Source organism: Pipistrellus kuhlii, unplaced genomic scaffold (genome assembly GCF_014108245.1).
Source record: "Pipistrellus kuhlii isolate mPipKuh1 unplaced genomic scaffold, mPipKuh1.p scaffold_m20_p_1, whole genome shotgun sequence".
NCBI lineage: Eukaryota > Metazoa > Chordata > Mammalia > Chiroptera > Vespertilionidae > Pipistrellus > Pipistrellus kuhlii.
This window is the reverse complement of record NW_023425404.1, coordinates 99,669,965-99,681,420: the sequence shown is the minus strand read 5'-3', so window position 1 is coordinate 99,681,420 and position 11,456 is coordinate 99,669,965. Positions and strand designations below refer to the sequence as shown.

General features: G+C 33.0%; 1 non-coding gene across 1 annotated transcript; it reads left to right on the top strand.

Annotated features, from left to right (window-relative positions):
- Positions 1 to 10,681: 10,681 nt before the first annotated feature.
- On the top strand, positions 10,682 to 10,793 carry LOC118710113. The gene has a single exon (XR_004985308.1). It is a non-coding gene; the product is annotated as a U6 spliceosomal RNA (small nuclear RNA).
- Positions 10,794 to 11,456: the final 663 nt, after the last annotated feature.

The window sequence follows — 11,456 nt, the reverse complement described above, 5'->3', positions numbered from 1 at the left end:
AAACACATTAACATGCTAAGTACTTCCTCTAATAATCTATGGTTATGGATATCATTGAAAATATCAACCAGCATGTGTTCCTAACATATAACACACACAAAAAAAGAATATGAGAAAAAAACACTATTAAAAATGGATATTCACACCAATTTATATTTTTTGTCAGAAAGCAAATTTCCCAGTAAGTATATTTCTTCAATAATATTGAGTTGCATTTGCAATACTGCCAAATTTTCTGAATGGTCATAAAATAAATGTTTCTCTTATATTCAGCCAGGTAAATATCAGTGATATTAGAACACCTGGTGAAATTAACAAAAACAGCTTCAAAAGCTATGGTATTTTTCCATGTAAGAGAATTCTGATAGAGTCTGGAGTGCGAGAGAAGACAAGATGGGTATCAGTGAAAGTCAGTAACTAGTGATTGTTGCCCTTGTCTCCCAACCAAAAAAAAAAAAAATGGATTTATCCATAGCCACCACTTTCTTAAATTACCCCATTTTGCTCATGTTCCTTTTTAAATTACCTTTAATTATAATTTTATAATTATAATTATAAGTTTTATTAACTTCAAATAAAGAAATGTTTTAGGAACTTTGGATAGTACTGAAAAATAATATCTCTATTAATGGCTGACTATGTGCCAGTCACAGTACTAAACACTTCATATGCATTATTTATGTAATGAATTTTGTTGAGTGTTGTAGGCAAAATAATGGCCTTCCAAAGATGTCCAAATCCTAAAATTCAAAATTTGTGAACATGTTAGCTTTTATGTTTTGCACGCTATCAACACATGAAGCTGCAAGGTAACTCATGCCAGGAGGGCCTACCCAGCAGACATTTCTGGCACAACTTCAAGGCATTTCTGGGGAATTCCAACAGATTCTTTATATATATAGACTGCTTAGAATTCCATAGTATCTGAAAATAACTTTTTAGGATAACAGAATCAGACTTCGTTTCCTAGAGCGACACGGGACCTTAAAACAATCTGCCTCTAGTCTCTTGCTTCATTGATTTAAACAAGAAATAGAGTGAAGTTAATGAGCGGTCAAGGGCACACATATTCTCAGCTGTTAGTGGCAGCCTCGGGCTAAATTCTGGTTTCCTGTATACAGGTCCAACATTCTCTTTTAGCTCTACATGCTGCCCTCCCTTAGGATTATTGGGGAGTTATAAAGGAAAGGCAAACAATCTGGAATCAAAACTGACATAGAAAAAAATATATATAACACAAATAATGGTGTGTGACTAACCTCACAGAAGGGACACTAGACACAGATTAGTGTATTTAATTAATATGTAAGATACACACATATTCTGCATATTTCTCAAAGATGGACCTTAAAAATATTTAATTTTCACATCTTCTATTCTACCTTCCAAGTCTTTGAATTCCCTTGACCTAGCCCAAATCTGGGCACATAATAGTTGCTTCCCAAGTAGCTGATTGTAATCCCTGCCAAAACATTCATCTTTAGAACATTCAAATTATTTTAAAACTTGTCTTTTTGGTATAGCAAAGTAACATTTAGAGTCTTTCTGAAATAATCTACAGTTGTCTTGGCTTTCTTATTCAATTTCAATTCTAAAGTGTGTTTGTGTGTGGCTATTTTACATAGAGAACATCTTGTTTTATTCAGTCAGCCATTTTTAAACAAAATTCACAAATCAAAATTATGATTTAGTTAATATAAAGTAACACATTTGAAGTTATTAAGCTTCATTTTATAAAAGACTTAAAACAAATAAAGGTTATTCTACAAAAAAAAAGCCACATAAAGCAATTTAGCTGACTTAAAAAGCACAAAACAGAAAGGAATATGTGTAAAGAATTACATATAAATGGAGCACTTTTGGTTTCTATGGTAACCAACATAAATGAATACATTTTTGAAAAATGGACAAGCAAAGTAGATGAGATGTAAATTTATGAGCACAAAAACTAAAGAACCAATTCATTTCTATTTCTCTATGTAAAGAAGTTCACACTTTTCCCCTAAATGGGATTGTAAATTCAAAAAAGAAAGCTCTATGGCTAACAGAGGATTTTTTCTTAATTCATTGTTTTGCTTTTTGGGTTACTTGTTTACTACACAAACATTTACCTATAATTAGAAGTATGTTTATTGTTCACTGCATTAGTGAGTATAATGTTGGCAGGGAAGTCAATGAGGTCATGATCCTCTAAAAATGCTCTTTTTTCATCAGAATATGATAAGCTGACTCTAAGCTCCAGAACACCCAACATGATGACATTCTTAATTAATTAAAATATCAATAATGAATTAGAAAAGAAAGGGACTGACATGTATATGATATGCTACTTTCTTATCCAGGAAGGCAAATAAATCCCCATTGTTTTAAAGACTATATTAAATGTATGTTTTCAGATTTATAGATGTAGAAGACAGGACTGTGTGAACCTATTTTCAGGGACAAAACAAAAATCCATGTTCAGTCTAGCCAGTGGCCATGGACAACAGGGGGGTGAGGGCATATGTAGGGAGGGGTTTGGGATGGGAATGGGGGGATGAGGACAATTATGTGATATATAATCAATTAAAAAAAGAAAGAAAGAAATGGGACTAAATATGCTGTATGTGGACTTTAGCATATAAATATCAGTGTGAATGATGAAGTATTCAATAAATATTATTGGGACAAATATGTAGATAGTAAACAAAACAAAAATCAGTGTCCAGGTACCCTGATGCTTTCCTGACCAGTTCATGCTTAGCCTACTCAGTATAATAAAAATGGTCAGAGCTCGGCCGACATGGTTCACTGGTTGAGCATTGAAACTATGAACTAGGTGGTCACGGCTCTATTCCCGGTAAGGACACATGCCTGGGGGCAGGAGGCAGCCAGTCAATGATTCTCTCTCATCATTGATGCTTCTATTTTTTTTCTCCCTTTCCCTTTTTCTCTGAAATCAATAAAAATAAAAAAGATGGTCAGAAGTTATACACTTTATAACCACTTAAACTAAATCATTTTACTCCCAAAGTGAATGTGACTGAGGTAAGACAATATTTAAAGAAGAATCTCCTTATAATCACATAAGAGTTACAGTGATAAAAAAAAAACCTAAACAATTTTAACATTTCATGTAAAATTAACATGAATAGGAGGAAATTTCAGTGTACCTTGGGAAGTACTTTAATACTTTCCTGTAATACTTGTATCATTAATCTCATAGAGATGCCTAGAGGTCAGTCAATCAATGCCTTTGAGCATATTGAATTTGTATTTCAACATGCAAATTCTCACACTTCATGTATCTACTCCAACTCTTTAAAAAAAAAAAAAAGGAGTTGAACTTAAATATGGAGTGTCAATATATTGCATCAGCTTGATGACTGATGCTGCTACTTCCCTTTGCTCCAGATCATAAAAATCCTCATTCACAGGACTTTTATGACACTTATGTCATCAGATCTAAATTTGTAATTGTCAATCATTAATCTATTCCCAAATAATGCCACTGATAGAGTATATTTGCACAATAATAAAATCAAAGTCAAAACAAGAGATGCTAGAAATTCAGGGATTAATAAAAAGCCCTGCTGTGGAGGTTCAATTACATACTACTGAAATAAATAAATAAATAAATAAATAAATAAATAGATAGATAGATAGTGGTTTTATCAAAATGTGATTGCATAAGAATGCATTAACAATTCAAGAGAAAAATCCTCAATTAAAACAAGTTTTCAAAAGATATCCTTTAATGACTACTGCTTTGTTTTGAAATATTTCTAGATTTGAAGTTCCTAATTTTCCAAAAACACAAAATTCTCAACAATGCTTTGAAAGTCTAGTACCATGTTTAGGACAATTCCAAACACACGTGAGGAAACACTAGAAATTGCTTACATGAAGTATCTTCCTGAATTGCTGAGCCTTTTTGTAGTGTCTGGAAAACTTTTATGACATTATATCTAAATATTTGAATATAAAAAAACAATAGTAATTATTAATGTATGTAAGATCTAGAAAGTTTATATTTTTCTTCAATAAATATAGCAAAGTATAAACTGGAAAGAAAAATTGTCTTGACTTTCATGATTATCTAAAATTTCAGTGTTTCAAAGATGACATTACTGGGATTTTCTGATGTTTCCCTCCCACAGATTATTCTTGTTCAACATAAAGTCTATATAAGAATCTATGAAAGACAAAATCACAAGTAAAGATGTAAGTCTTGGACATAGGTAACTAAATCTTAATTCTGTTATATAGAAGCATACCAGAATGACTAAGGAAGTAATAATGATTTTTATAAATTGTATAAACATGTAGAATAACTATGGTTTTATGCAAGAAGATAAGTGAAATGAAAATAAAAGCAAAGCCTGTTATGAGGGTTGGTTTTTTTTAAGTTTTTCATTGTGTCCATTTAAGTTGTTACTTAATTTCAGCAACTCTTTCCAGTGTGAGCATTTTAAGTTACTTCTGGATTACTTGTCACCAACATTTCATAATCTATTAAAAAATAAAATCACAATGCAATAACTAAGTTTGATTCTTTTAAAAAATGTTTGTGTCCATTATGGATGAGAAAAATGCACTGTAAAGAGATCAGGAATTATCATATTATCTAGTATAGCCATTTATTTGTAGAAATGAAGCATGAAATAAACTATTGAGTTCATTAGCTCAAGTAGGAGAGCACTGTTCAAGCATGTTGTCCATTAATTATTGATAAACTAGTGTTTCAGTGCAGACATGCATGACTGTGAAAATGGCTAAATAATGTATAATTCTCTTCATAAAAGTCATAGTGTACCCAACTTTTATGTGTGATTTATTACAGCACCCTTGGCAGAGCCCATAGGAAGAGCTTGGAATAAAAATTAATTAAATAGTAAATTTTTACATGTTTTTAGAAAATGAATCTCAAATAACATTTGCCAGGACATCTGTGTATTCAGTAAAAGCAATCACTCCCTTCTGAAACCAAGGCCCACTCCCTATTTTTGGTAAGATCTATAACAAAGTATTGATTTCCTGTTATGAACCATGTCCTGATGGTTCATAACATTATTACTGTTAAACACTCTCAGTAATAATGAGTGGGAGAAAATCCAAAAAAAATCTTATACAGGGTATATTCAAGTCACTATTTCTCTCAGTATTGAAATACAAACAGTAGGCTGATTATACATTAAAGGTGGGACAGTGAATAATGTTTTGTTCTCAGGTTATCAATCAGACAACCAATAGTAGTAACTCTGTCACTTTTCAAATATACTTTCCAACTTTAATAACAAAAAGCTTTAAAATCTGTTTTGTCAATTAGAAGCATTATTCAAAATAGTGATAATATGAAAATGCCAAATATTCCTATGACATCTGAATGAATAAAAAAAAAAAGTATTGTCACTAAAAGGAATATACATTATGGACGAGATCAATGAAAATGAACACTTTACATTTCAACAATATAGATGAATCTCACAAACATGATAAGCAAAGGAAGCAAAGCAAAATAATATATACTCTATAATTACATTTATATAAAGTACAAAAACACAAGAAAACTAAAAGGTGCTATTAGAGTTAGGATGTGATTACACTGCAGTGATGGGGATAACATGAAAGAGGTTCAGGAGAATTAGTATTATATATATAAAATAATTCTACATGGATTAAGGGTAGAAAATATAGGTGCTTTCCTATTAAATCCAGAGAAGCTAGGTGATGGCAGACTGGAACAGAGGTGCCCCAAATCAGAATACAACAGTGAGTACAGAAAGTGGGCACGCAAGCTGAAAGCAATAGCAACAGTGTGACCCATGTTATCTGAAGGCAGCACTCAAAGCAGAGATACAGGCAGGAAAACATCAAAACAGGTAAAAAAAAAAAAAAAAAAAAAAAGGAAGGAAGGAAGGAAGGAAGGAAGGAAGGAAGGAAGGAAGGAAGGAAGGAAGGAAGGAAGGAAGGAAGGAAGAAATGGACAGTTGCTATTAATGGAATAAGATATTAACTTTTACTTTTTGATTGAATGTTAGGGAATACTTATTGAAGAAGTACTGGCATCTCTGGGTGGCATACTTCCCAGATTTCTTATAATAAGAGCTAGAGCCACAATAAGGATGAAAGCAAATCAAAGTAACTCAGAGAGCAACATCATCAAAATGGCAAGATAGGAGTTTTCTAACATCTTCCCCAGAAAGAACACTGATTTTGACAATCATCCATAGATAAGATTGCCTTTTTGGAAGTCTAAGAGTCTAGCAGAGCAGTGGGAGCAATAAAAGAATCTGAGATTGGATATAGCCAAGTCAGTAAAGACTAGATAAAAGTGACTCCTTCTTGATATGCAAATATAGCAACACAAGATTTAAAGAAACATGACACTATCAAAGTAACACCACAATGTTCCAGTAACCAACCCCAAATTAATGGAGATCTGTGATTTATCAGGTTAAAAATACAAAATAGTTGTTTTAAGAATGTTCAATGAGCTACCAGAAAACAATTTAATTAAATTAGGAAAATAATACATAAACAAAATTAGAAATTTAACAGGGAGATAAAAATAATCTTTAAAAACACAAAGAAATACTAGAGCTGAAGAATACAATAAATAAAATGAAAAATACAATAGAAAGCATCAATGTCAGACTTCATCTAAGCTTAAGAAATAATCTATGAAGTAGAGGACAGGAAATTTGAAATCATCTGGTCAGAGGAAAATACGTTTAAAAGAATTATTTTTAAGTAAATAAAGCCACTTGGCTGATGTGACTCAGTGATGGAGTGTCAGCCTATGAGCCAGGAGGTCAGAGTTCAATTCCCAGTTAAGGCACATGCCCCTGTTTTGAGCTAGATCCCCAGTAGAGGGTGTGCAGGAGGCAACCTATAGATATTTCTCTCTCTCCCTCTTCCTTCCTCCCTGTGAAATCAATAAAAACAAACATTTTTCAAAAAATGAACAAAGCCTACATGAACTATGTGATGCCATCAATAGCAATAATATGTAAATTACTAGAATCCCAGAAGGAGAAGAGAGAGAAAAGAGGGCAGGAAGCAAGGGTTTGAGAGGAATGGGAGACATCTGTAATACTATCAGCAATAAAAAATATCTTTAAAAAATAGTGGCTGAGAGCTTCCAAGTTCATGAACCTTGTAAGTCACCAAATTAAGTCAACAATGTCACTCAAATAAATTTAATTTAAAAAGAAAAAAAATAAAAGTAAAGAGAGCATTTCTGAGACACATTATAATAAAACTCTAAAATCAAAGACAATTTTTAAAGGAAAAGGAAAAAAAGGACATAAGTAGATTTTTTGGCAGAAAGCTTGAAGGCCAAGGGACAGTGGGAGGACATATTGAGCATGCTGAAAGAAGAGGAAACCTGCCAGCTAATAACTTATTTGGCAGAGTTGTTCTTCAGAAATAAAGGATAAATATTTTCCCAGTAAAACAAAACTGAAAGAGTTAATTACCGTTAGACCTGTCTTATAAGAAACGCTGGAAGTTCTTCTGCTGAAATAAAAGGATGCTAACTAGTAACATGAACATATATGAAAATGCAAAACACACTGGTAAAGGTGAGTATATAGTTGAATGGAGAATATCCAAATAGTGCAATAAGGTACTATGTTAATCATTTATTACTAGTTTAAATTAAACAATAAAATTATTTTTAAAAATAACTATAAATACAATAAATTTTAATAATACAACAATATATAAAACATGCAAGTTGTGACTTTAAAACATCTACATAAACACCCACCTACATAAGCACCTACATCACTCACATGGAGCACATACACAGCAGTAATGAAGTGAAACAGTAAAAAAAAAAAAAAATTAACAGAAAGATAACAATTCCTGATCTTTACTTGTGGTAAATAAATAATAAAAAACATAAAGCACATATGTACATAGGTCCAAATGACAGAACTTTTTTTAAAATATATTTTATTGATTTTCTACATAGAGGAAGGGAGAGGGATAGAGAGTTAAAAACATCAATGAGAGAGAAACATCAACCAGCTGCCTCCTGCACACCCCCTACTGGGGATGTGCCCACAACCAAGGTGCATGCCTTTGACCAGAATCAAACCTGGGACCCTTCAGTCTGCAGGCCAATGCTCTATCCACTGAGCCAAACCAGTTTCGGCAGACAGAACTTTTTTTTTAATATAAATAAATGGGAGATGATGATGTAACCACGAAACAACATATGTTGAGTCTAACGTAAATCGAGGACTGAAAGGTAGGCTTTATACACTTTAGGTTAAACTGTTATCTACTTAAAATGGGCTGTTATATGTATGTTTCATGTAAGCCTCATGGTAACCACAAAGCATATACAGTGGTTATACAAAAGATAAAGAGAAGGAAATCAAAGCATACTATCATAAATACAGATAATCATCAACTCACAAAGGAAGACAGAAAGAAAAGGTAAAAGGGGCAAGTAAACTAGAAAACAATAAGATGGTATTAGTAAGTCCTTATCTATCAATAATTACTTTAATTGTAAATGGATTAAATTCTCACATTGAAAGGTACAGAGTACCTGTTGAGTGGCTAATAAAACAAAAGGCAACTATATGCTGCTTATAAAGTGATTCACACAGCTCTATGAACATCCATAAGATCAAAGTGAGGGATGAGAAAGCTATCCCATGCCATCAGGAAACAAAAAGAAAGAGGGAATTTCTAAAATTACAACAAAGTAGACATTCAGTCCAAAACCATAACATAACATAAAGTCATTCTATCTAATAAAGAAGGAATATGCTAATTGACCATCCTGCCCTCACAAAGATGGTGGCACCCACAGCCTATAAGGAGGGGATATGCTAATTGACAGCTTTGCTTTCAAATATGGCAGTGCCCACAGCCACAAGATGGTGGCGCCCAGTCCCCTCAGCCCTGCTGTGGTGGCAGAAGTATGGCATGGGGTTAGTGAGGGATGGCCAACGATGAACAAGCAGGCTGCATGGGACGACCAAGCTGGCAGGGAGGAGCATTTAGGGGTGACCAGGCCAGCAGGGGGGGTGACCAGGCTGGTGGGGGGGGGGGGGAGTTAGGGGTGACTAGGCCAGCAGGGGTGGGAAGGTCAGTGAGAATAAACCATGCTGGCAGGGAGGGGACAGTTAGAGGTGACCAGGCAGGCAGGCAGATGAGGGATTAGGGGTCAGTGGTCCAGGATTGTGAGAGGGATGACCAGCAGTCAGACATTCCCCAAGGTGTCCTGGATTGGAAAGTGTGCAGGCTGGGCTGATGGGGACCCCCTCCATGCATGAATTTCATGCACCAGACCTCTAATAATAAAGGGATTAATCCATCAAAAGGATATAATAATCATAAATATATATGCACCCAACATTTGAGCATCTAAATATAGTAAGCAAATACTAGCAAATGTAAGAGAGAAACAAACAATAATATGTATAATAATAATTACTTTACTAGTAACACTTCAACAATAGATAAATTATCCAGCCAGAAAATTAATAAGAAAAAAAATGGACTTGAACTACACTTGACACCAGACATTTCATTCAACAGCAACAAAATACACAGTCTACTCAAGTGCACATGGAATATGTTCTAGGATAGATCCTATGTTAGATCACAAAACAAGTTTTAGGAAATATAGAAACATTAAACTCTTATCAAGTATCTTTTCTGATCATGATGGAATGAAACTAGAAACAGTAACTAGAAGAAACATTTAAAAATTAAAAATTATGCTGATTTAAAAAACATGCTCCTGAACCATCAATGGATCACAGAAGAAATAAAAAGTAAAATTTTAAAAAATCTTGAAACAAACAAAAATGTAAACACAACGTATCACACAAGGTATCAAAACTAATAGGCTGTAGCAAAAGCAGTTGTAAGAGGGAAGATTTAGCAATCTGCATCTATATTAATAAAAATAATCTCAAAAAAGCAATCTACTTTATAACTCAAGGAACTAAGAAAAGAACAAACTAAGCCCAAAGTTAGTAGATTGAAGAAAATAAAGACCAGAACAGAAATAAACTGAGATGAGACAAACAATAAAAAAAATAAACTGAGAATTGGCTTTCTTTAAGAGTTTAAAATTGACAAATTGTTAGCTAGACTAAGATAAGAGAGAAGAGCCAAATAAAAAGGAGGTATTACAACTATTACAACAAAATACTAAGAATCATAAGAGACTACTATGAAAAAGTATAGGCCAACAAATCAAATACAGTAGGTCCTTGGGTTATGTTGGAGATCCGTTCCTATGGTGTGACATAACACGATTTTCACAGTAAGTGGGAACCCACCTACAAAAGCACCTATGTCACTCACATGTAGCTCATACACAGCAGTAATGGAGTGAAACAGTAAAAAAAAAATTTAAAAGAAAGATAATAATTCCTGACCTTTACTTGTGGTGAATAAATAATAAAAAACATAGAGTACATATGTACATACATTGAAATGACGGAACTTTAAAAAAAATAAATAAATATAATAAATGGGAGATGGCGACGTAACCACAAAATGACATACACTGAGTCTGACATAACCCAAGGACTGTCTGTAATCTAGAGGAAATGGATAAATTCCTAAAATCATACAACCTACCAAGACTGATTCATGAAGAAATAGAAAATCTAAACAGACCAAAACAAGTAAGACTATTAAATTAGTAATTAAAAACCTTCCTGTGCTTCCTTCAGCAGCACATATACTATTGTAAAATCGGAACAATATAGAGAAGATTAACAAGCCCCCTGTAATAAGATGAAATTTGAGTTCATGAAGAGTTCCATGTTTTTATGTAAATTGGTGAAAATCACTACAATACTAATTATACTACAATATATAAATGTATCTAACTAATATGCTTTACACCTTAAATTTATACAATGATACAAGTTAACTACATTAAATAAAATTAAAATAAAAAGTAAAAAGCTTCCACAAAGAAAAACCTGAGACCAGATGATTTCATTGGTGAATTCTACCAAACATTTAAAGAATAATTAATACCAATCCTTCTCAAACTCTTCCAAAAAATTTAAGAGCAGGGAACACTCTTAAACAAATTCTATTCGATACAAGGCCAGCATAACCAAGATATCGAAACCAAGAAGGACACTACAAGAAAATAAAATTACAGGCAACTAACCCTGAATGTGCTGTTGAGTTCAGTTTGCTAGTATTTTGTTGAGAATACAATACAAATGTATTCTCAACAAAATAAAATTACAGGCAACTACCTCTTAATGTGCTGTTGAGTTCAGTTTGCTAGTATTTTGTTGAGAATACAATACAAATGTATTCTCAACAAAATACTAGCAAACTGAACTCAACAGCACATTAAGAGGATTATATATCATGACTAAGTGAGATTTATCTCTGGGATTTGAGAATGATTCAGCATATGCAAATCAATAAATGTGAGACATCACATTAACAGAATGAAAGATTAATGCTAC